Source organism: Natrix helvetica (genome assembly GCF_964273705.1).
Source record: "Natrix helvetica genome assembly, chromosome: 2".
NCBI lineage: Eukaryota > Metazoa > Chordata > Lepidosauria > Squamata > Natricidae > Natrix > Natrix helvetica.
Window position 1 is genome coordinate 268,780,231 of NC_138552.1, and position 26,323 is coordinate 268,806,553.

The following is a 26,323-nucleotide window of genomic DNA, read 5'->3' on the forward strand; positions in this document are numbered from 1 at the left end:
GTTTACAGAGTCAGCATACTGCCCCCAACAATACAATAATACAATACAATACAATAGCAGAGTTGGAAGGGACCTTGGAGGTCTTCTAGTCCAACCCCCTGCCTAGGCAGGAAACCCTATACCGTTTCAGACAAATGGCTATCCAACATCTTCTTAAAGACTTCCAGTGTTGGGGCATTCACAACTTCTAGAGGCAAGCTGTTCCACTGATTAATTGTTCTAGCTGTCAGGAAGTTTCTCCTCAGTTCTAAGTTGCTTCTCTCCTTGATTAGTTTCTACCCATTGTTTCTTGTTTTACCCTCAGGTGACTTGGATAATAGTTTGACTCCCTCTTCTTTGTGGCAACCCCTGAGATATTGGATCACTGCTATCATGTCTCCCCTAGTCCTTCTTTCTCTTAAGCTAGACATACCCAGTTCCTGCAACCGTTCTTCATATGTTTTAGTCTCCAGTCCCCTAATCATCTTTGTTGCTCTTCTCTGCACTCTTTCTAGAGTCTCCACATCTTTTCTATCGTGGCGACCAGAACTGAATGCAGTATTCCAAGTGTGGCCTTACCAAGGCATTATAAAGTGGTATTAACACTTCACATGATCTTGATTCTATCCCTCTATTTATGCAGCCTAGAACTGTGTTGGCATTTTTGGCAGCTGCTGCACACTGCTGGCTCATATTTAAATGGTTGTCCACTAGGACTCCAAGATTCCTTTCACAGTTACTACTACTGAGCAAGGTACCACCTATACTGTACCTGTGCATTCCATTTTTGTTGCCTAAATGTAGAACCTTACTCTTTTCGCCATTGAATTTCATTTTATTAGATAGTGCCCAATGTTCAAGTTTGTCAAGATCCTTCTGTATCTTAAGCCTGTCTTCTGGAGTGTTGGCTATTCCTGCCAGCTTGGTGTCATCTGCAAATTTGATGAGTTCCCCATTTATTCCCTCATCCAAATCATTGATGAAGATGTTGAAGAGTACTGGGCCTAAAACAGAGCCCTGGGGTACTCCACTGCATACTTCCCTCTATGTAGTTGAGTGTGGTTGGTCAGCCAGTTACAAATCCATCTGGTGGTGATGCTGTCCAACCCACATTCTTCTACTTTATCTAGTAGTAGGTTATGGTCTACCTTATCAAATGCCTTTCTGAAGTCCAAGTAAACTATGTCGACGGCATTCCTCTGGTCCACTAATTTTGTCTGGGTCCTCATTTTACCAACCTCAGGAGGATGGAAAACTGAGTCAACCTTGAGCCGGTGAGACTCGAACTACCAAACTGCAGGTAGCCGGCAGTCAGCAGAGATAGCCTGCAGTACTGCATTCTAACAACTGCGCCACCATGATTGGGGCAAAACTCACTTAACAAATGTCTCACTTAGCAACATAAATTTTGGGCCCAATTGTGGTTGTACGTCGAGGACTACCCTGTATGTGCCAAATCCAGGAATTCTTTGGACTGCTTTGTGCCCCTTGACTAGTACTCCTACCTTGCATGCAAATGTTGGCAAAAGAAATCCCAAATAATAAGAATGGCAGGGAGACCCCCGCCTGGCCTCTGAAGAGTGACATGGTGGAAGAGCCCCAGGGAGCAGGGTAGCCTGTCCAAATTCTCGGTTTTTATCCCCCTCCCCAGGACAGAATGTACGCTATCTGTGGCATTCCTGCCCTGGCCTTGACTGATCAACACCACTCTACCGCCTGTTCAAAATTACCCTTGGCTTCACTCATGTGGCCCTGCTTATCTCCCCAGTCATTTCCTGAATTGATTTTCAGATGGTCAAGGTAATCTTTGGTGGATGGATGACTCTCTAGCTAAGTCTCTGTGGCTATTCTTTGGCCCCAAACTAGAATTCAGCTTGTCAAAAACTTTGTCATCCATAAGAGATGCTCACACAGATTCCCACTGTGCTCACTCTGGTGAAGCTTGATTGGCTGAGAGGCAGTTGTTTTCATGTTAAGCCTGCACAGATTTTGGAAGGGGGTTTTCTCTTAAAAGCTTTCTCGGTTTTGCAAAGCATGTGAGCAAAAATCTACAATTTGCAGATGGGGAAAAAAAATCTGTTCTGTAGCCAGCATGACTTTCTCTTATTTGGGGATATTATTCATGCTCCAGTGCCCCTAACAACCCACCACATTTCACCTGTAAATGCTGTCTCAATTGCACGATCGTAAAACTAGACCTAAACTAAAATGTCAATAATTAAATCTGCAACTGCAGATCAGAAACGAATAGAAAGAGCAGGCTGCTCCAGCAGTTGGCAATAGAAAAGGCATGTGCCATTCCGTATATCTGAGCATTCAATCAGGGAACCAGAAGAAGTGCCACATGTCACAGAGCTGTGCAGTGCTTCAGATTTGATTTCAAAAAAGGTTCTTCGCAGCAAGTGGTGGCATAAATGTAGCCCCTGCCTTTAACTCCTTAAAACAACTGCCTTTTTATGAAATTTCCTGGAATTAAAGTCCTGGTCTCTTAAAGGACCAGAGAACTGATTTAGTGTAGGGCACCGGTCGGCAAACTTAAACACTCAAAGAGCCATTATGACCTGTTTCCCACAGAAAAGAAAACACCGGGAGCCCCCTGTTCAATTCTGGAGCTGACCGGAAGTTCAGTTCCCCCACCACAGAATCTCCTCCTAGCACGGCGTACTTTTTCCTCTGCCTGTCATAACCGAAAGCCCTATCAATTGTAGAGACAACTGGAAAACCCTCCCCTTGCCATAGAGTCTTCTCCTGGCGCACTGTGCTTCTCTCCCCTCCCCACTGGAAGCTCCTCTCAAAATTGTGACGACGACCAGTGACGGAGCCGCAGCAGAGGGAGGAAAGAGCCACACGTGGCTCCAGAGCCACAGTTTGCTGGCTCCTAGTGTAGGGGTTATGAGAGATTGCGGGGAGGCTGAGAAAGGACTGGAAGGGAGACTGGACATCAACAAGACCTGGAATCCATTGGCAGATTATCATCTAAATAGGTCAGCCCAGATGTTGTGAAACCTGGGAAAAAGTTTCAAACCATTCAAAGTGAGTCTGCTTTAATCATCTCCTATAAATCATCTCCTATAAAACATACGAAGAACAGTTACATGAACTAGGCATGACTAGTTTACTGAAGAGAAAGACCAGGGGAGACATGATAGCAGTGTTCCAATATTTGAGGGGATGCCACTGAGAGGAGGGGGCCAAGCTATGGAGAGGGAGCGGCTAACAAGTCTAATAAATAAATAAAATAAATAAATAAATTTTCCAAGAGACCCGAAGGCCAGACAAGGAACAATGGATGGAAACTGACCAAGAAGAGATTTAACCTAGAAACAAAGAGAAATTTTCTGACAGAGAGAACAATCAACCAATGGAACAGAAGTTGCCTTTGGAAGTTGTGGGAGCTTCATCACTGGAGGCTTTCAAGAAGAGATTGGACCGCCATTTGTCAGAAATGGTGTAGGGTCTCCTGCTTGGGCGAGAGGTTAGGCTAGATGACCTATAAGGTCTCTTCCAACTCTGTTAATCTGTTAAAATGAGATTTGGAATTTTCTCTTGCCATTGCCAAGATTCTGTATTTACTTTCAGACAAGAATGAAAGATACCTTATTGGAATCCCTGCAATTCTTGCTTATCTGGCCTAACTGATCAGGGTTAAATTCATTCTAAGAAAGATTGAGCCAATTTTAGGAGTAAAGTTAACCTCCTGGCAGCAAATTGACTCCATCGTTTGACTCCTTGATAGTGTTCCACAACTTAACTCCTCTTCTTCACCAAGTCAGTGAAATGTATTGTGAGGTACACTTTATTGTGGAATACATTATTTTATCCTGATTTTGGATCTGAATCTGCCAATGTCATACAATGACATAGAAGTGTCATTCCATTTGCCAGACCATGGAGCAAACATTTATTGTCCAAGCAAGTCCCTGTAATTTCTTTCACACAAATTGAGGGTTCTCTTCTTTAGCTCATTTTGGCAAATGATGCTTCGCCCCAAAGTGATCATTATGACCACCTTGCATTTGTACATTTCCTTGCTTATTTACCATGATAGGTTAGGATTTCTCTACTTTTGTCTAATAATAAAAATATTGCTTCATCAGACAAAACACAGACGACTGGTTGCTAGATAGGGAGGAGACCCAAGGAAAGAGAAAGAATACGAAGTGGAACTTTTTATAAGTCCAAATCCCAGCTCTGTGAATAATCATTATTAAAGCACAAGATTTAATAGATCCAAAATAAATGCTTTACATCTATGATGTGGCAGCTTTTTGAGATTCCAAATAAGAAATACAATGTTATATTTTCCTTTCCTTTTCCTTCCTTCCCTTCCCTTTCTTTTCTTTTCCTTCCCTTCCCTTTCCCTTCCTTCCCTTTCTTTTCCTTTCCTTTCTTTTCTCTTTCCCCCTCTCTCCCCTTTCCTTCCTTCCTTCCTTCCTTCCTTCCTTCCTTCCTTTCTTCCTTCCTTCTCCCTCCCTCCCTCCCTCCTTTCTTTCTTTTTTTCTTTTTTTCTTTCTTTCTTTCTTTCTTTCTTTCTTTCTTTCTTTCTTTCTTTCTTTCTTTCTTTCTTTCCTTTATTTGCCACCCATTCAACAACTCTGGGCAGCTTACACCATAAATTTCATAAATTTCATTTGAGATTTGACTCCATTTAAGGCAGCTCTATGTATCAGATGCTTATCCGATATATTAAGTATGTTGTGTGAACTCTTAGGAAGGGACTCTCAAAGCAAAGTTTTTGAATTGGATTATCACTTGAGACAACTTTCTTTACAATTACCACCATTGAGAAACAACTGATCAGGCTCTATAAGGCACTTTTCTCATGTCCTACATAAACCACCATTCTGATGTTCTACCTAAGCCACCATTGCTGCCTAAGGCAAGGATATCATCCTGCTTCATGGGTGAGCCAATCTTGAGGTGAGCATCTTTTTCTGCTATGGTGCTTCCATTCTACACAAGCATCAGTGGATGTACTTCATTGTCAATACAGGTTAGTATGAAAGGAAGCAGACCTCAAAGTTCTTGGATTCTCAGCTATGGAGTGGTTTAAAGGTCAAAAACAGTAGCTTGAGTTGGTTTTTGAAACAAAACAGGATCTGTCTTTCTAAACTGACAAGACATACTCAAAAATAACATTTCCAAACCTAAATCCCACCCCTCACATTTGGAAACAGTTGATTTTAAGGGTAGAGTCACACATAATATAATTAAAAGACTGAAATTTTATCAAAACTTATACAGTAGAACCTCTGGCCACGACCGTAATTTGTTCCATAACTTTGGTCATGAACTGATTTGGTCGTGACGTGAACCTCATTTTGGAAATTTTGCCCTTACAAAAAAAAAAATGGTATGGAAGGGGAAATTGGCCATGAAAAAAACTGATTTTTTTGGGTTGGAACCCGATTTGATCATGGTCAGAAGCATTCGTGACCAGAGGTTCTACTATATCAGTACATGAAAGATCTTTGTTGCCATACCCACCTGGTAAACAACCTGTTATACTGCAACAGTGGTAGTATTCAGCTGGTTCTGACCAGTTCTGGAGAGCCGGTAGTGGGAATTTTGAGTAATTCAGAGAACCGGTAAATACCACCTCTGACTGGCCCTGCCCCCATCTATTGTCTGCCTCCTGAGTCCCAGCTGATCGGGAGGAAATGGGGATTTTACAGTATCCTTCCCCTGCCACGCCCACCAAGCCATGCCCATAGAAACCGGTAGTAAAATTTTTTGAATCCCACCACTGGACTACAATAGTCATTTGTAGCTTATATCATAAAACTGGGTCGCACTTCCATCCTAGTCTTTCAAAGAGAATGTAGTTCCACACTAAATGTAATTCCTCTTCCCAATGGACACTCATGTTGTCCCTTTGATCAGGTTTTAGATTCTGTTTATTGACCTGCTCCTGTCCATAAGCAATTTCAGGTACTGATTCAGATGACGAGGAGAAATATGGAGTGTCGACACTGTATTGATGGCATTTAGCACATCATAAACATGTTTTAAAAATATCACAAAGCCTCGTAACACATGCCATAATTTTCAGTAGAGGTTTCAAAGCAGAGGTTATAAAGAGGGGCAGAGCATTCACATCATCGTATTTGGGCCACGAGGGAGGTCTACCCCTTGTGGAAATGTGCCCGCCAGGTTATCGAGCATTTCACCAGCCTCGGGCCCAGGGAAGGGGCGGCGGGGTAGCAGTGATTATCCGGGAAGACTTAGAGCCGAGAGAGTTCACCGTGCCGCAGACATCCGGGTGTGAGTCCCTCGTCGTGAGATGGGGCCCAGGGAGGCAGTTGGGCCTGCTGATAGTATACCTGGCTCCTCGCTATACTTCAGCGGCCCTGCCCGAACTCCTTGAGCTGATCTCATCGGTGGCGGTTGAGACCCCCAAACTTTTAGTGATGGGGGATTTTAATCTGCCGTCGATGGGAGAAGCGTCTGAGGGGGTTCGGGAGTTCATGGCTTCCATGACAGCCATGGACCTGACCCAGTTAATTCAGGGCCCTACTCACGAGGGAGGCCACACCCTGGACCTTGTTTTCGTCTCTGGCCAGTGGACGAGTGATCTGGGAATAGGGGATCTAGACATTATTCCCCTGTCATGGTCGGATCACTCACTTCTCCGGCTGGACTTCCCTGGTGCTACCCCCCGCCGCGAGGAGGCGGAACTGGAAGGTATTAGATGGTTCCGCCCCAAGCGCCTGATGGAAACGGATAGGTTCCAGACGGAACTTGGGCCACCTCCTGTGGACCTGACCCGCCCCCGAGTGGAGGACCTGGTAGACGCATGGAATAGTGCAACTACCGGGGTCCTAGACCGGGTGGCGCCTTTGCGGCCTCTCCTGCGGCGACGAACCACCCTGGCACCTTGGTTTACCGAGGAGCTAAGGGTGATGAAACGCCACAAGAGACGCCTAGAGAGTCGTTGGAGATCCTCCCGTTCCGAATTTGACCGAGCACAGGCACGAGCCTATTTGAAGACGTACCTTGTGGCATTAAGAGCGGCCAAACGTCAACATTGTGCCGCTCTTATTGCGTCTGCAGATAACCGCCCTGCCGCCCTGTTTCGGGTGACCCGCTCTCTCTTGTTTGAGAGACCACGGGAAGCCCCACTACAGGGCAGAGCAGAGGAGTTTGGGAAATATCTACAGGACAAAGTCGCTCAAATCCGGATGGGATGGGCCCCTTTCAGTGGTTCAGTAGAGACGCCCGTGGCGAGTCTTGAGGGACCGCTTTGGGAGGAGTTTGACTCGGTTGCCATCGAGGATTTGGACAGGTTGCGTGGACGTCTGCGACCCACCACATGTTTATTGGACCCGTGTCCCTCCTGGCTTGTACTGGCATCCTGGGAGGTTACGCGCGACTGGCTCCTTGGCCTGGTGAACGCCTCGCTGGGTGAGGGGTCTCTACCGGCCGCCTTGAAAGAGGCGGTGGTGAGGCCCCTGCTCAAGAAGCCTTCCCTGGACCCAACGGACCTAGTCAATTATCGTCCAGTCTCCAACCTTCCTTTTTTAGCGAAGGTGGTAGAGAGTGTGGTGGTACAGCAGTTCCCACGTCACCTGGAGGAAAATGATTATCTAGACCCGCGCCAGTCCGGCTTCCGACCCGGGCACAGCACGGAGACGGCCTTGGTCGCATTGGTTGATGATCTCTGGAGGGCCAGAGATAGGGGTTGTTCCTCTATCCTGGTCCTATTAGATCTCTCGGCGGCGTTCGATACCATCGACCATGGTATCCTGTTGCACCGGCTAGAGGGGCTAGGAGTCAGGGGCACCGTTTTACGGTGGTTTGGCTCCTACCTCTCTGATCGGACGCAACGTGTGTTGGCAGGGGAGCAGAGTTCGACCCGGAGGCCACTCACATGTGGAGTGCCACAGGGATCGGTGCTCTCGCCTCTCCTGTTCAACACATATATGAAACCGCTGGGCGAGATCATCCGTGGTTTTGGGGTGGGATATCATCTGTATGCTGATGATACTCAGCTATACATTTCCACCCCGAACCACCCCAATGAGGCCGTCGAAATGATGTCCCGGTGTCTGGAGGCCGTACGGGTCTGGATGGATGGCAACCGACTAAAACTCAACCCTTCCAAGACGGAGTGTCTGTGGCTTCCGGCCTCCCGGTTCAACCAGGTGCTTCCATCTCTGGCCATCGGGGGCGTCCAACTAGCCCCCATGGAACAGGTGCGCAATTTGGGCGTCCTCCTGGATGCCCGGCTGTCCATGGATGATCATGTAACAGCCGTGGCAAGGGGGGCATTCCATCAGGTTCGCCTGATGCGCCAATTGCACCCCTTATTGGACCGGGATGCCCTACGCACAGTCACCCATGCGCTAGTGACGTCTCGCCTGGATTACTGCAATGCTCTCTACATGGGGCTTCCCTTGAGATGCACTCGGAGACTACAGTTGGTCCAGAACGCGGCCGCGCGGGTGATTATGGGGAGGACTAGATACTCCCCTGTAACACCTCTCCTGCGCGAGCTGCACTGGCTTCCTGTGGTCTACCGAGTGCGTTTCAAGGTTTTGATTATGATCTTTAAAGCGCTTCATGGCACAGGGCCTAGTTATATGCAGGATCGCATCCTGCCCCACACATCCCTACGACCAATTCGCTCACACAGAGAGGGACTTCTCCGGGTGCCGTCCGCCAAACAGTGTCGGGGGGCGACACCCAGGAGCAGAGCCTTCTCTGTGATGGGCCCAGCCCTGTGGAATGACCTCCCCCGTGACATCAGGATTACTTCCGATCTCCGCTCCTTCCGTGTACAGCTGAAGACCCACCTCTTTCAATTATCTGGCCTGGCTCAATCGTAATTTCTCTTATTCCTCCTAACTGTTTTTTAAATTGTCTTTAAATATTAATTCTTAATTGCATATTGGGTTTTTACAATTGGGGTATTTTAATGCTGATTTTTAACTGTCTAAATGATGAAATTTGTTACCTCCTCCGTGTATGCGTGTATGTGTGTTTTGTATTTATGTACGTTTATGTGCTGTTATATATCTTCTATGTTTTAGGCTCCATTGTACGCCGCCCCGAGTCCTACTTGGAAAGGGAGCGGCTAATAAATCCAAATTATTATTATTATTATTATTTAATTCATGAAAACGGTCCAGGAGGCTATAAGGGTGGTGTGATTTAACATATAGATAAATCAAATGTCTACTTTGTAATCCACAAAGCCTTTAAATGCCCAAAGTGAGATGCCTAGAGTCACAACTTTTTTCTCATTCTCATATCGGAGGCTTCAGATTGCAAACATCCAACCTCTGGAAACCTGGAAGCTACAGAGGAAGATGTCCAAGGAGTTTTTAGCCCAGCTTTTCTTAAAGCTTGGCAACTTTAAAAAAGTGTGGACTTCAACTCCTACACTGGCTGGGGAAGTCTGGGAGTTGAAGTCCACATTGCTTAAAATTGCTAAGCTTGAGAAATGCCACCTTACCTTTTTCTTTTTTCTTTTAAAAGGCCCCTGAATGCTTTATTCTAGCCTTCCTCTAATTCAGGGGTGTCCAAACTTGGGAACTTTAATACTTGTGGACTTCAACTCCCAGAATTCCCCAGCCGGCTGGCTGGGGAATTCTGGGAGTTGAAGTCCACAAGTCTTGAAGTTCCCAGGTTTGGACACCCCTGCTCTAATGCTATCAGCCTGGTATCCCATAAAATGATGGGCCTGTAGCAATAAACCACATTAATGGTAGAATGGAATCCTGCATTATTCTCTCTGGAAGAGATATGGAAGAAACGGCCACTGCCAAGCTGAGTAGAGGCACAATGGAGAAGTATTTGTGTTTATGTAGGAGGGACGCAGCTCAGTGGCTAAGACGCTGAGCTTGTCAATTAGAAAGGTCGGCAGTTCGAATCCCTAGCGCCACGTAATGGAGGGAGCTCCTGTTACTTGTCCCAGCTTCTGCCAACCTAGCAGTTCGAAAGCATGTAAAAATAGTTTTTTTAAAAAAGTAGAAAAATAGAGACCACCTTGGTGGGAAGGTAACAGCATTCCATGTGCCTTCAGCATTTAGTCATGCTGACCACATGACCACAGAGATGTCTTCAGACACTGCTGGCTCTTCAGCTTTGAAATGGAGATGAGCACTGCCCCCTAGAGCTGGGAATGACTAGCACATATGTGCGAGGGGAACCTTTACCTTTACCTTACCTAGTTTATGTAGTGTACATTGGAGGTGGTGGCCCTTTGAGAGCTGTATGCAATGAAATTTCATTTTAATGTATGCCAAATAGTGTACATTTAAAATAACAATAAAGTTATTCTGAGTCCAAACCTAGTAAATGTACAATTAGTCTCAAGTTCAAAGCACGTCAGCTGACTACTGGCCTTGTACTACACAAGTACTGGAGCTCAAATAGGATTTACTAACGCATTCACCCATTTCATGGCACCCTCAATCCCCAGTCTGGGTCCTCTGAGATCACCAAAAATTAACCGCAAAAATTTGATGGTGTTTTTAAAAGCTTTTTATGAAGATTTAAAGTGCTTTCTAAAACGTTTTTAGAGAATGTGCAATTTGGGCAGGTCTTGATCTATGACCACAATTGGGATTGAGGCCTCCAATGCTAAGTGATGCTTTCATTAAGTGAGTCACATTAACAATGTATAGGTAGCCCTTGTGATATTTTGAAGTCATGATGGTGCTGAGGAAAAAAAAACCAATTTACAACTGGTCCTTGCACTTACAACCATCACCGTGTCCCTGGGGTTACAATTTGGCTGGTTGCCAAGCACCCAAATTTGGGTTTTGTAACCCCAGGGACACAGTGATGGTTGTAAGTGCAAGGACCAGTTGTAAATTGGTTTTTTTGCCTCAGCACCATCATGACTTCAAAATATCACAAGGGCTACCTATACATTGTTAATTTGCAACGCTGTCAAACTCCTGGCCTGCGGGGCCGGATGAATCATGCGCTGGCCATGCCCACATCTGGTTTAGTGAAGGGGGGAAAAGTTCTGATATGCCACGTGACGCTGACGTGTTGACGTGAGTTTGACAGCCCTGCCTTACAAGAATAATGTTCTAATTTCTGTATGATTCCTGGTTGATGCAGTTGCTACATCCCCTAACCTTTAGTATTCTTATAGGGATACCAAATATAAACATTGCTTCCAGAGATGGGCTGTTGCCAGTTCAGATCAGTTTGGGAAAGCCGGTAGTTCCAACCAGTGGTTGGGCCCTGTCCCTGTCCTGTCCTATCTAATCGCCATGTGTTTGAAGCCGCATGCATGCTCCAAAGGTGCACACACTCACATTTTCAGTTCTGGGTGAACCGTTTGTAACATTATGTGATGCTCATCTCTGATTGCTTCATATGACAAGATTGTCACTGCATTAATTGGTTTGCCAACTTGTGCTTATATTCTGAGTTATAAGGTAGACTGAACTGTTTCTTATCTGACAATGATTAATGCGCATGTCAGATAATACGTCGCACATTCTTTACTTTTCTTCTGATCTTCCGTTCGCCTGCCAAGAAGGTGGGCAACATAGCTCTTGCCAAAATGTAAGATTTAGATAGAAAGTTTCGTATTATTATTTTATTTTATCTTATATTAAAGTTTTTTTTAATTAGAATATGTTTTCAGGTTTTATTTTTTCTGCTTATTTCCGAAATATGCTGCTTGGAAAGCCGACGGTTGACACCCCATTAGTTCAGGGTGGAACTCCCCCTGACAAAGATGGACCTAACTGGAACAAGAATCTTTTCCTAACAACAAACTTATCATTGTCCTCTAGTTTGCTGGTCAAAAGCTGTTCCTCACGATTGACTTTCCTGGGAAGACCAACACCCCAGTTCTGCCTGAATGTCCATAATTGGAAATAAACTCATCTTGGAGTGGATAAATTATCAAGATGAATTGGGCAAGCAATGACCTCTGGAGAAAGAAGAAACTTAATCGGCCTCATATTATAACAAAGTAACATGAGTGGGTGTGGTATTAACTGGCTGCTATACTAATAAGTTGCTCAACAGTTCCTTTAGCAATCTCAAATTATTTATAAGAGGGTGTTGCATGCTGTCTGTCCAGCTGGTAATCAATATATGGCTCTTTTGCTTTAGTGGCACTGTTGCTATTTGCTGATTCAGGAGCTGTCTTTCCTAGGTTTTTAATGTTATTAATGGTGGTTGGATTTATTGTTTTAGAAGGCATTTCAGTTCTTTTGATTGTGGGGGGCTTTTGATAATGTTCTGTTTTCTACAAAATGAGAATTGCTCGATATAAATAAACAGGAATGAGCTTGCTGTGGGCTGCCAAATCACAGAACAGGAACAATGCCCAATTCAATGATGGATGGCCACCGGGAATCGGATGGGTTGCCCAAACAGTAGGAGTTGGCAGGTGGACAGGTCAATCAGCTTATTTTTTAGAGGCAAAAAATAGAAGGCAAATAAGTCCTGCCCTTCCCTAGACAATAGAATTTCCTCTCTCTGTGTGGACATCTGACACCCCTATCTATTAGTAGTGAGATTGAGTGGAGCATTGCTGGGCCCAAACGGGAAGATCTGGACCTTTCAAAACATCCTATTCAAAAAAAAACAAAAAAAGAAGAAGACTACATTAAAAACAGCAATAAAATATAAGAAATACAATACACTACCCTATTATTGTTGCAAAAACGTTTAACAGGAACAACCGTCTATCCAAGAGTTCTGTGACAAATTGGAATAATGAATATATATATATATATATATATATATATATATATATATATATATATATATATATATATATACACACACACATACACACACACACACACACACACACACACACACACACACACACACACACATATATATATATATATATATATATATATATATATATATATATATATATATATATATATATATGCTGGTTTTGTTGTATTCGGGTCTTTTCCCGTGTAAGATTGAAATTGTCTTTGCAACGTTTCGGCAGGATCTCACCTGCCATCTTCAAGCTTGGGCTCAAAGGGCTTTTTAATTTTGTATTATTTAATAATACAACACACACACACACACATATATGTTGTATTTGTACTGATAAATAAATAAAGGGAGACTAGTATAGATCTATTTCGAGCTAATTAGCTCTCATCAGCTAGCCATACCCTTACTGGGATTTGAACCTGCGCTGTATTATATATTAGGCAGGAGTCTTAGCCACTAAGCCACAGTGACCTTTGGGGATCCAAAATGGTGGACAATTAATCATCGGGTGAGTTTATTGTGTGGAAAGTTGTATGTGTGGAGAGCACAACGCTGTAATTTGAACTCAGGAATTATGTTAAACTGTGTTTAGGATGAAATGTGACTTTGGTGTAATGTCACCATTTGGGGATGCTTAATGTGCTTTCCATAGCATAACCAGAGTCAATGATTAAAGCTCTAGTGTAGAAGAGCGTTCAGCAGCAGAAATGGTTGTGCTAGACCAAGGAGAAGAAACTTGGGTGCCTCAACATTTTCTCTTGGGCCCATGAGTTAAATAAAAAGGACTCCATCATTCCCTAACGATCTTGGTCTATGTTGAGTGTTTTAGAGGGTGGTTACTGATGTGCAGAGTTCAGAATGCATGTTAAAGAACAGAAACTCTCTCCTGCTCACTCAGCCTTATCTAAAGGCAGCTTTCAAATATAACAGAATAACAGAGTTGGAAGGGACCTTGGAGGCTTTCCAGTCCAACCTCCATATCAAGCAGGAGCCCTATACCCTTTCAGACAAATGGTTGTCCAATCTCTTCTTTAAAACTTCCAGTGTTGGAACACCCACAACTTCTGGAGGCAAGTTGTTCCACTGGTTAGTTGTTGTAACTGTCAGGAAATCTCTCCTTAGTTGTAGGCTGCTTCTCTCCTTGATTAGTTTCTACCCATTGCTTCTTGTCCTGCCCTCAGGTGCTTTGGAGAATAGCTTGACCCACTCTTCTCGTGTGGCAATTGCTTAGCTGTTGGAACACTGCTATCATGTCTCCCTTAGTCCTTCTTTTCATTAAACTAGACATACCCAGTTCCTACAACCGTTCTTCATATGTTTTAGCCTCCAGTCCCATAATCACCTTTGTTGCTCTTCTCTGCACTCTTTCTAGAGTCTCCACATATTTTTTAATATGGTGGTGACCAAAACTGGATGCACTATTCCAAGGACGGTCTTATGAAAGCATTATAAAGTAGTATTAACGCTCCATTAAATATTTTCAGTGGTGTCTTGCCTAGCTCTCTTACAAAGCCCTATGAAAAAAATGCTGACTTGGTATTTATGCTTTTATAATTATCTGTTCCCAGGAGCTACAGCTTGTCTTACAACACATGACCAAATCGACACCAAATGTGTGTATATATATATATATATGCAGGTAGTCCTTCACTTACAGCATTTCATTTAGTGACCATTTGAAGTTACAACGGCATTGAAAAGTGACTTAGTTTTCACCCTTACGACCATTGCCGTGTCCCAAGGTCATGTGATCAACTTTTGTGACCTTCTGAGAAGTCAATGGGGAATCCAGATTCACTTAACAATCAGGTTTCTAACTTACAAACTGCAGTGATTTACTTAACAGCTGGGAGAAGAAAGGCTGTAAAATAGAGCAAAACTCACTTAACAAATGTCTCACTTAACATAAATTTTGCACTCAATTGTGGAAGTAAGTTGCGGTATACCTGTACAGATTTGGGAAAGCCTCCAATTAGTTTAGGTTTCTTGTTTTTCCTGAGGTTGGATTGGGACCTCTTCATTTTTTCCTTATCTGCCTGGGACCCCTGGCAGTGTTGCATAAGCTCATGGAGTTTGTACTGCTACTAATAAACCACATTGTGAAACTGCCTGGATCCAAATGAGCCATGGTGGTGCAATGGTTAGAATGCAGTATTACAAGCTACTTCTGCTGACTGCTGGCTGCAGTTCGACAGTTCGATTCTCACCAGGCTCAAGGTTGACTCAGCCTCCTATCCTTCCGAAGTTGGTAAAATGAGGACCTAGATTGTTGGGGGCAATAGGCTGACTGTAAACTGCTTAGAGAGAGCTGTAAAGCACTGTGAAGTGGTATGTAAGTCTAAGTGCTATTGCTATTTGGAGTGTGCTAGCTGGGGAGGCAAACAGAAGGAGTTCAGGGTATTTGCAGGGAATGTGGGGGCCACACATTCAAGATGTGGCACTATCAAAGCTGACATCTTTATTCTTAAAGTCAGTTTGTGGATAGTAAGCAGTAGCTACCAAGAGATGGATTTTCCCTTGTACAAATTATGTGGTGTAGGAAAGGGTTCCACGCATCTTCGGCATTTAGTCATACTGGCCACATGACCACTGAGATGTCTTCCGACAGTGCTGGCTCTTCGGCTTTGAAACAGAGATGAACACTGCCCCCTAGAATTGGGAACAACTAGCACATATATGTGGGGGGAACCTCTACCTTTACCTTAGGAAAGGGTAGATCATTTTGCAGCTCCTTCTGAATTAAATCTTGTTGAAAATTCAGAAAAGGGGAGAAAATGGGAACAAGGATTACAATGACATCTACACACTATAAAAATGAGGAATACAAAATTATAGTACTTCTGCATTGTTCTAGAAATCTATAACAATCTCCCTAATATCCATGCAAACCTTGCAAAGAAGACTACAGGGTCATGGCTGTATTTACAAATTGTTATGTGCCTAGGAGAAATCCTATTTTTGAGCTGTTCCAGTGTGGCAACTTTCTGATAATGAACCAGGAGGGATAAACTGTTTTTTGGTCACAATCTACAGATTTTTTTTTTAAGCATTATGAAGTTGGGACTGTATAAATCCCAATGCTCAGAAACAAAATTGCCTGCATACTCAAAGCAAAGTTCTTAGACAGTCATAAATTAGCCCTACGTGCAAGCACTGTAAAGTGGTATATAAGTCTAAGTGCTGTTGCTATTGCTAGCTATAGGGCAAAGGTTTATCAGGTTCCAGTTATAGCAGTAGCTGTAGAAATAAAATATTTGCAAAAATACCTAAAACCTCTTCAATAAGGGGAAAAAAAGACTTGGGTACAAGTTTCTGCAATAGATGATCTGGTAACTACAAATTGCAACCTTTGTGGGAGATGTTGGGTGCCTACGACCTACACATTGCCTCCCTTTTGGTGAAATCTGTCAATGTTCAGTGAGGAATACTTTTGCTCAAATGGGCAATGCATAACTTGTCCATTCTCATTTCATCTCAGACACTAATGCCCTTTTTTGGGAAGCAAAGACTAGAACCAGCAACAAAACATACACATTTATTGCTGTAATATAGACATATCGAGCAGTGGTGGGATTAGAAATGTTTTATTACTGGGTCTGTGGACATAGCTTAGTGGGTGTAGCATGGCTTGGTGGGCATGGCTTGGTGGACATGGCAGGGGAAGAATACTGTAAAATCTGCATTCCCTCTCCACTCCAGGGGAAGGTCACTGCAAAATCCCCATTCCCTCCATATTATCTGGGACTCGGGAGGCAGAGAATAGATGGGTGCGGGGCCAGTCAGAGGTGGTGTTAGGACTGTAAGCTAACAGTTGGGTTAGCAATATATAAACCAGGATGGTAGTACTATAGCTTTAAATATGTCACTGTAATGTGATTGCTTGCTGTTACCTCAAACAGCCATAAGAGGGAGACAGAATGACTGTTAGCTCTCTGTTTTTTTAGATGCTGATCAGTGTATTGTGAGGTACTGTGTTTTTGCTACTATTAGTACTAAACTGATTATTAGATACTGGACTGTGTTCGAAAGATCATTCCTTAACTGAGAACATTGGTAACTGACTGACTGAACCGGGTATGACTTGGACTGTAAATTGAACTCTGAATAGCTCTATATTTCCACATAGTAAACTACTATTATTTATACTATTCAGTGTCCTGGTATGCTGGTTTGTGCGTGTTCTTCCATACCACTCTCATTACGCTTCTCTGCATACTCGCTCTCCTAATGGGGAGCTTACTTACTTAACAGGTGGTATTTACTACTCAACACTTCCACTCAAAATTTCCACTACTGGTTCTCCAGAACTGGTCAGAACCTGCTCAATACTACCTCTGATATTGAGTCACTGCAGTTGGCTTCCTATTTGCTTTTAAATTGAATATCAGAGCTGATGCCAACGAAGTTACCTGCAAGATGATGTGCATAAATCAAAAGTGAATTTTTCTTTGGAAGAGTAAAGTCCCCCCCCCCCCTTAGAGGAGGAGGAGATGTAGGAATGAGAAAATTGAATTACCTATTTGGATCATGGGCTCAGGTTAAGAAGTTAAAAAAGGAGGAACTAGTCCCTGAAACATCTCTCAAATGCAGCTCTCATCCAAACACTGTGTCACAATTGCCAAATGAAGAAATGGAAGGTTGAACATCACAACTGGTTGGGTTTCTGGGAAAGAGACTTCTATGGAGTAAGAACCATGATGAGTACTAGCTGAGCCTAAGCAACACCAGTTACTGACAATTTTATAAGGCTAAGGCTGTTGCTGAAGATAACATTCAGTTTAGCTCATTTGAACATTCAGGACATTTGACTATGAATAGTTTCCGTGGATATCTCAACCTTCATCTGGATCACCATTGTAGCTCGACCTATGTTGAGTCTCTTACCATATTTCTTGGATCTGAGCCTGCAGATGGGTTTGAAAAATCCTTTGGCTTTATAGCCTCTATTAAGATTGATTTACTAGCTCTTGACATCAGCTATCTAAATATTCTCTCACAGGCTCCCTGTATCTTCATGGGACAGAACTAAGAGTCAAAGCAAGAAATTGCTTCCATTGTAATGTGGCTTAAAGGGTCCCAATGCAAACAGCCTACATTAACTTCCTATATCACAAATACCAAAGACCCACCATTTCCTGACCAGGTCATCCTGTGCAGGCCTTGACATGATCTATACATAACCCTGAGTAAACTAACAAACACAAGGATTGTGTTACCTTCATGTTATAGCTGCTTTCCAGCTGTATGTCATATTTGTATATGGGCTCCAAAATGCTATCAAGGATGAGGGGGGGGGGGAATCCATAAAGATCCTAATTGTGGTGTTTGTTCCCTGAAGTCAGTTCTGAGAGAGCTTGTGTCAGGCCTGCAACCATCTTTTATTTTGGATCTTTGGACTGCCATACTTTCTATTATTCTACTATGCATTTTCTATACCTGTCAGAGCTGGCTGAATGCTACCTCCGGATCAGCATTAGATATTAGCAAAATAATGACCTCTGAGTAATAAGTGCCTAGGAATGGAACTGTATATGGTGCTGAAGCTTCTAGGAAAATAGATAAATCTCAAACTAAGGTTTTTTTCAGAGAGAAACTATTCTATTATCTCACATGAATTGGACACTCACTCAAGGACTTATTTTAGTATTGTGTTTCCTCACACTTTCCTATATCGGACTGACTCAACCATCAGCCACGGAGAGAGAAAAAAGGATGCAGAGAGAAGTAATAATGGCCACACAGGGTGAGGAGTTCAGATGAACATTTTGTCATGGAGCTCTGCAACATCTTAAATAGGATTGACGCAAAGACTTCATTCCAAAACCTGCTTTTGGAACATTAGATGTATCCTAGTTCTTTTGACATCATTTAGGGAGTAGAGCTCTCAGGTTTTGGAGAGATGACCGTTTAAAAATGTTTTTTGAGCTTTGGACATTACCTTTGTTGAAAATATAAGCTCCAAGGTGAGGACTGTATGTCTGATGGTGGGGCGCGTTCATTGCTCACAGCTGCAGAGCATTGTGCCAAGTGGTATGCCCGCTGGGTTTAATTTTAGCTCTACCTTCAACTGCAGCACAGAAAGGAACATCCGGCTGGTGTCATTAGCTCAGCTGGCATGAACCAGATGACAGCTGCTGCTGTCCGTCAAAGGCCGGATCTTGGGGCTTTAGTGGCATTCAAATCCTATCCTCTTTGCCGAATTACACCAAATGATTCCAAGCTGTCATGATCTCCAGGACTGTTAACAAAGGCCAAGAATGAAAGCCACCAAAGGAGTCCGGTGGGACTATGTAGCCTGACCTCAGGCCAAAACTTTTCAATGAGTCCCTTTTCAGTCCTACGTTTGTGACTTGAAACCTCTGAAGAGGCAATAAGGAAACTTTCTTCTATAGGGTTGGAATTTGGAAGCCCCCTCAGAATAACACAATGGATTCCAAGTTTTGTAAGATACCTGGAACGATTAAGGATCGAATCCAGGATTTTATCTGTGTAAAGTAGGCACTTTGCCACACAATGAGGCTCCATTGGCCTGTGTGCTCATCCTGCTCTCCTCCAAGCCCATCATGGAGCAGGTTTGCTATGATTTTTTTTCTGACTGAGGGTATCCTATTATTCAGGGGTGCCCAAACTTGGCAACTTTAAGACTTGTGGACTTCAACTCCCAGAATACTCCAGCCAGCATAGCTTTGGGCATAGCTTTGGGCACCCCTGCTATCACTGAATGCTACTGATTTATATAGAAGAGGGCAATTTGCCTCTGGCCCCGTGCAACTCTTGGTCAACTTTCATCCAACCTTTGTTCTAATTTTAAAACTGATCTATGCTGCCGCAGAGAGGAGGAGGTCAGCCTATTCTCCAAAGCACCAGAGGCAGAACAAGAAGTAACAGATGGAAATTTATTCAAGAGAAATCCAACCTAGAAGTAAGGAGAAATTTCCTGACAGTGAGGACAATTCATCAGTGGAACAGCTTACCTCCACAAGTTGCGGGTGCTCCATCATTGGAAGTTTTTAAGGAGAGATTGGACAGCCACTTCCCCAGGAATAGAATAGAATAGAATAGAATAGAACAGAACAGAACAGAACAGAACAGAACAGAACAGAATTTTTTATTGGCCAAGTGTAGTTGGACATCCAGGGTATTTGTTTTTGGTGCATATGCTCTCAGTGTACATAAAGAAATATGTGCACATAAAAGAAAAATAAAATACTTTCATCAAGAATCATAAGATACACATAGTGATAGTCATAGGTTACTAATGAGCAATCAAATCATACTGGGAAACAAATAAAAGAAAATTTTTTAAAGATACAAGCAACATGGTTATAGTCATAAGTGGGAAAAGATGGGTACTAGGAAGGATGAGAATAATAATAATAGCAATTTAGTCTTAGTAAATAATTTGTGGGAATTAGTTGTTTAGCAGAATTATGGCATTCAGGAAAAAGCTTTCCTTGTGTCTAATTGTTGTGGTGTGCAGTGCCCTATAGCACCTATAGACCCTATATAGACCCTGTAGAAGCTATAGGGTCTCATGCTTGAATAGGGGGTTGGACTAGAAGATCTCCAAGATCCCTTCCAACTTTGTTATACTGGTAGTGTTATACTGTTAGATTAGTTCAATCCCTACTAAGAGCTAACGCTCCTTCCCAGTAGCTGCTGTTTGGATGAGAGGGAAGAGGACAGCAGAAGGAAAAGGGGAAAAAGAGAGAAAGGAAGAGTGGTGTTAGAAAGAACAAAAAGAATAATAATAATAATAATTTAATTTGTTAGCCGCTCCCTCTCCACAGGGACTCGGGGCAGTGTACAATAAAAACATACATAAATACATATAAGCATACACATACACACATACACATACATATACATACACGTACACAGACACGGAGGAGGTAACAATTACATATATCACAATAATAATAATAAAATTAACCATTAAAAATACCCCATAATAAAATTACCAATTTAAAAGGACTGTCAGGAGGAAAGGATAAACTACGGTTGAGCCAGGCCAGATAATTGAAAAAGGTGGGTCTTGAGCTTTACACGGAAGGAGCGGAGATCGGAAGTAATCCTGATGTCAAGGGGGAGGTCATTCCACAGGGCTGGGCCCATCACAGAGAAGGCCCTGCTCCTGGGTGTCGCCCCCTGACACTGTTTAGCGGATGGCACCCGGAGAAGTCCCCCTCTGTGTGAGCGGATTGGTCGTAGGGATGTATGAGGCAGGATGCGATCCCGCAGGTAGCTAGGTCCTGTGCCATGGAGCGCTTTGAAGATCGTAATCAAAACCTTGAAACGCACCCGGTAGACCACAGGAAGCCAGTGCAGCTCGCGCAGGAGAGGTGTTACATGAGAGTACCTAGTCCTCCCCATAATCACCTGCGCGGCCGCATTCTGGACCAACTGCAGTCTCCGAGTGCATCTCAAGGGAAGCCCCATGTAGAGAGCATTGCAGTAGTCCAGGTGAGACGTCACCAGCGCATGGGTGACTGTGCGTAAGGCATCCCGGTCCAATAAGGGGCGCAATTGGCGCACCAGGCGGACCTGGTGGAACGCCCCCCTTGCCACGGCTGTTACATGGTCATCCATGGACAGCCGGGCATCCAGGAGGACGCCCAAATTGCGCGCCCGCTCCATGGGGGCTAGTTGCTCGCCCCCGATGGCCAGAGATGGAAGCAACTGGTTGAACCGGGGAGCCGGAAGCCACAGCCACTCCGTCTTGGAGGGGTTGAGTTTGAGTCGGTTGTCACCCATCCAAACCCATATGGCCTCCAAGCACCGGGACATCATTTAGACGGCCTCGTTGGGGTGGTTCGGGGTGGAGAAGAATCACTAAAAGGAAAATATATTTCTCTTTCTACTTTGGCTTTGAATCCCATCCACTACTTGCTTTACCCTATTTATTGAGATTGCTTTTCAGAAGAGAAAATATTGTTTTCATCTGTGGCTATGACACTGTGATAGGTTCAGAGAAGGACCATGAAGATGATCCTGGAATTAAAACTGACCCCCAAAAGAGATTAAAAGCAGACGTATGTTCAGCCTTGCAAAAGGATACCATAACACCTTTTCCAGTCCTTGAAGGATGTCACGCAGAAGGACATTAGGACCTGTTTTTTTAAATTATTATTTCAGAGTTTAGGACACAGAATTACACATATAAGCTAAGGGAGGCATGTTCTGGTTGAATGTTAGAAAAAAGAAGAACAGTAAGAACCGTTTGACAGTGGAACCAATTATCAGAGAACAGGTGAGCTTCCTTGCATTGGAAGTGTTCAAGCTGAGCCCAGGTAAATCTATGAGTGGGAAGGCTTAATTTGGATTCCAGCTGTGAGCAGAAGGTGAAAACTGATGATTTGAATGAATTCATCCAGCTTTGGGAGTTCAAACTTCACTTTGTGAGTTTGTCCGATGCAGAAGCTCGTATCTTTAAATAAAAGTTGATAAGTCTATCAAATGCTGTCAGGCTCCTTGTAGTTGACAGGTTGCTTAACTTAGGTAAATGAAGACAGCATATGATGCAAAGATAATGCCCATGCGAATTAGTTTTAAACCTGAAATGCTTGGGGTTGTCATGTCGCATGGTTGACAGGAATGAGAAGCCCCGGACCAAGCGGCTGTATTAAGCATTTTGTGTCTTTCTAGTGTTTCTTTTTCAATTGGAGCATCCCTGCTCTTCACCCGTTGTCTGCCTCGAGGTACTGTAGGTAAATCAAGGGAGCTACAGAGCTGCTTAAATCATTTATGCAGCCAAGCCAGATGTATAATAGTCTTTATGCCATGACATCTTTCACTGCACAGCTTCATTACACCTTTCTCTTTTCTGATCTCTACGCTTGCGGATTTTTCTCCTCAGAAAATCATTCTGTGGTTTCTGTTAGAATTTGAAAGAGCTCGTTTGTTTTACTTAAACCATTTGTACAGTCACCTGCCTTAAAACCAACTCTGGGCAGCTTGCAGCCAAAACAATCAGTATATGCAGCATTAGAACAAACCATATGTAAAAGAATGAATGAATTACTCTTATTTTTTTTTGCAGTTTCTCCATATATTGTATTCCCCCCCCCTTTCCATACAGCTGGATTTCCTCTAGTGCAGTGTTTCCCAACCTCAGTAACTTTAAGATGTCTAGACTTCAGCCCCCCCCCCTGCTGGCTGGGGAATTCTGAGGGTTGAAAGACATCTTAAAGTTGCTAAAGTTGAGAAACGCTGCTATAGTTGATAAAACCTTTGATCTTATTTTGCCTCTTTACCTTCTGCCCCTCGTCCTTCTCCCCACTCTCCCATGTCCTCTGTGTTATTATTTTCCCTTCTTCCTGTCTTTCGATTGTTCCAGAGGTAGGTATTCAGCAGGTTCTGACCAGTTCTGGAGAACCAGTAGCGGAACTTTTGAGTAGTTCAGAGAACCGGTAAATAACACCTCTGACTGGCCCCGCCCCCATCTATTCTCTGCCTCCCGAGTCCCAGCTGATCGGGAGGGAATGGAGATTTTGCAGTATCCTTGCCCTGCCATGGCCACCAAGCCACGCCCACAGAACCGGTAGTAAAAATCATTGAATCCCACCACTGGATTGTTCCCAATGTGTGCCAGTGTGCTCACAGTAAAAAAAATGACAATAAAGCTTCTCTTCTCTTCTCTCCTCTCCTCCTCTCCTTATATTTTATACCTGATACCTTAATTTCCCTCTGCTCAATCCAACTCAGGTTTACCAGACCACATTGAATGGAACATTTAATTGTGAGCCATTTCCTTCTCATACCGTCCTCTTCCATTCTTTCTATAACATAATTAGCGTCTTCATTCTCCTTTCACCTTCCCTGACTCTCTGGACGCTAATAATTTCAATACTCTTTAGCCTGGGTTTTCTGTCTCTTCTGTGGAAGCTCTTTCTTCTGCATCTAGTTCCCCCCCCCCCATCTGTCTCATCAGTTCCATTTCCCTAATACAATTGCAAAACTTGCCTTACACTTTCTCAAAATTCAAATTTCTTTTTTATTCACTCTCGGGATGCTTGAGAATTTATTTCAAACTTTTCTTAGTATGTTTGACTACTTTATCGTAGGAGCTGGTGGCTGTTTCTAGGGCTTCCTGGTTGCCTATAAATAGATAGCCAATTTCCTCCGCAGGAGAATTCCCTCTTTTAATGGAAATAATGAAAACCCTGGGAGAAAATGACAGTGCAGTGAAAGACAGGATGTTTACTCACAACTCTGTGAGCCACCACATGGCTAGATCAGCCCAAGAACCTTGTAGGCTATTAATGAGCATCAAAACTCTTCTCCTTTTAAAGACATTTCAGATGCAATTGCTGTTTCATCAGCTTGAGTGAAGTCCAGTTGGAAACTGAAGAATGTTGATAGCACTAAGGCTGTGTGCATAGAACAGAAGACGTGAAACAAACACAGCGTGTCTTGAAAGTTCATCCCAAATAGACTGGCCAGGATTCAATTCAGCCAAATCTGAAATGTGGAAATGGGAGTTAAGGAAAGCTTTGATTAAGATGTCGATTAGGGCCAGGGAAGTTTTAGTTTGCTCCAGGGGTGGCATTCACTTACTTCCCTACCGGTTCACAAATGGGAGTGTGTATGCCAAGGGTGGGTTGCTGCTAGCATTACTGCCTCAAATGTGTGCAAATTTTTTTGCATACCTAAAAAGGTGTGTGCACGCGCACAACGTTAGAAAAGGGGGAAATTGCAATGAAGATTGTTCTGCGCATGCACAGAATTGAAAATAAAGATAGCGGTGCCAACAATAGAACCAGTTTGGAGGAGACTCCACTCTCACCCCAAGCGTCCCATCAACCCTTGCGGCTTCCGGCTCCTCTCTCTCTCTCTCTCTCCCTCTCTCTTTCTCGCTTTCCTTCCGTGCCGCCAAGTTACAACAATGCCAGCTCTGAGGCCTCTCATCAAACCTAATATTGTCAAAAAGTGGACCAAGAAGTTTATCCGTCATCAGTCTGATCGCTATGTCAAAATCAAGCATAACTGGCGTAAGCCAAGAGGTGTTGGCAACAGAGTTCGCAGAAGATTTAAGGGCCAGATCTTGGTGCCCAACATTAGCTACGGGAGGAATAAGAAAACAAAACACACGCTTCCCTCGGGATTCCGGAGGCTTCTTGTTCATAATGTCAAAGAGCCGGAGGTGCTAATGATGAGCAACAAGTCATTTTGTGCAGAAATTGCTCATGACGTTTCATCCAAGAACCGGAAGATAATTGTGGAGCGAGCAGCTCAGCTTGCTATCAAGGTTACCAATCCAAATGCTAGACTGCCAGCGAAGAAAATGAATAGTTTGTCTTGAACAACTATGTTTAATAAAGTATAACATTTGGGGGGGGGGAAGAACCAGTTTGGAGGTGTGGCGGGCCTAGTTACTACCTACTTGGCTGAACTGGTCCAAACTGGTAGGAACCAGGGGTGGGTTCCTGGCAGTTCTAACCTCTTCTATAGAAGAGGTTCTGCAAATCTACCGTGCCGTTTAGAACCGGTTCCAGCTCTCTCCCCCGCCCGTCCGCACCACGCTTGCTCCGCCCACCACTCACTGATTGGCTGGCTCACCAATCACCCCGCCTGCCTCTAAGAGTCCTATCTAAACCTTAAAGTCTAAAAGCTGTCAAGTTTGAACATCCCTGGTTTTTTTTTAAAGGGTTAGGGGTGCAAGGGTCTTGTAATTTGATAGCTTTAAGACTTGCACACTTCAATGCCAGAGTTCCTGAGCCAACATGACTGGAGGAGGAATTCTGGGAGTTGAAGTCCACAAGTCTAAAAGCTATCAAGTTTGAACACCCCTGGGGTTTTTTTCTAAAGGGTTAGGGGTGCAAGGGTCTTGTAACTTGACAGCTTTAAGACTTGCGTGCTTCAAATGTCAGAGTTTCTGAGCCAACATTTTGGTTGTTAAGCAAGAGTGTTGTTAAGTGAGTTTCACCACATTTGACAAGTTGGCCACGCCCACCCAGTCACATGGCTGGCAAGCCACTCCCACTCGGTCACATGGCTGGCAAGCCATTCTCACCTGGTCACATGGCCGGAAAGCCACTCCCACAAAGCAGGCCACACCTACAAAAGAGGTTCTAATTTTTTTTGAAACCCACCACTGGTAGGAAGCCACCTCTGGTGTGCGCACAGCCTTATGCACATGCACTTTTGGCAAAAATAGGGCCTAAATGGAATGCTATAGAGCCAGGGTGAGTGGGCCGGGCCACCCACGATTTCCTCTACCAGTTTGGGTGAACCATCCGAACAGTAGAATACCACCTCTGGTTTGTTCTCTCAGAAATGAAATGTACTTGGTGACTCTGTCTGGGTCCTTCACTTTGCCTTAGTCCAGGGGTGTCCAAAGTTGGGAACTTTAAGACTTGTGGACTTCAACTCCCAGAATTCCCCAGCCAGCATAGCTGGCTGGGGAATTCTGGGAGTTGAAGTCCACAAGTCTTAAAGTTCCCAACTTTGGACACCCCTGCCATAGTCTAACCTACATCATAGAAACTATTCTGGAGAAAAACTGAACTAGCAAGTGCTTTGTATGCCAGTTTGAATTCCTGGTGTAAAGACAGGATTTAAATATTTTTTAAAATATTTTTTTATTAATTTTTTTTCTTTACTCAACTTCTATAGCTGCCCATCT

General features: G+C 43.7%; 1 protein-coding gene and 1 pseudogene across 2 annotated transcripts in view; both read left to right on the plus strand.

Annotated features, from left to right (window-relative positions):
* The window catches only part of KCNK3 (potassium two pore domain channel subfamily K member 3), a 135,483-nt gene that overhangs the window by 14,168 nt on the left and 94,992 nt on the right, over positions 1 to 26,323 (plus strand). The window lies entirely within an intron of this gene.
* LOC309387646 (large ribosomal subunit protein eL32-like) lies at positions 24,580 to 24,990 on the plus strand (annotated as a pseudogene). Its single transcript has one exon. The product of its transcript is annotated as a large ribosomal subunit protein eL32-like (transcript).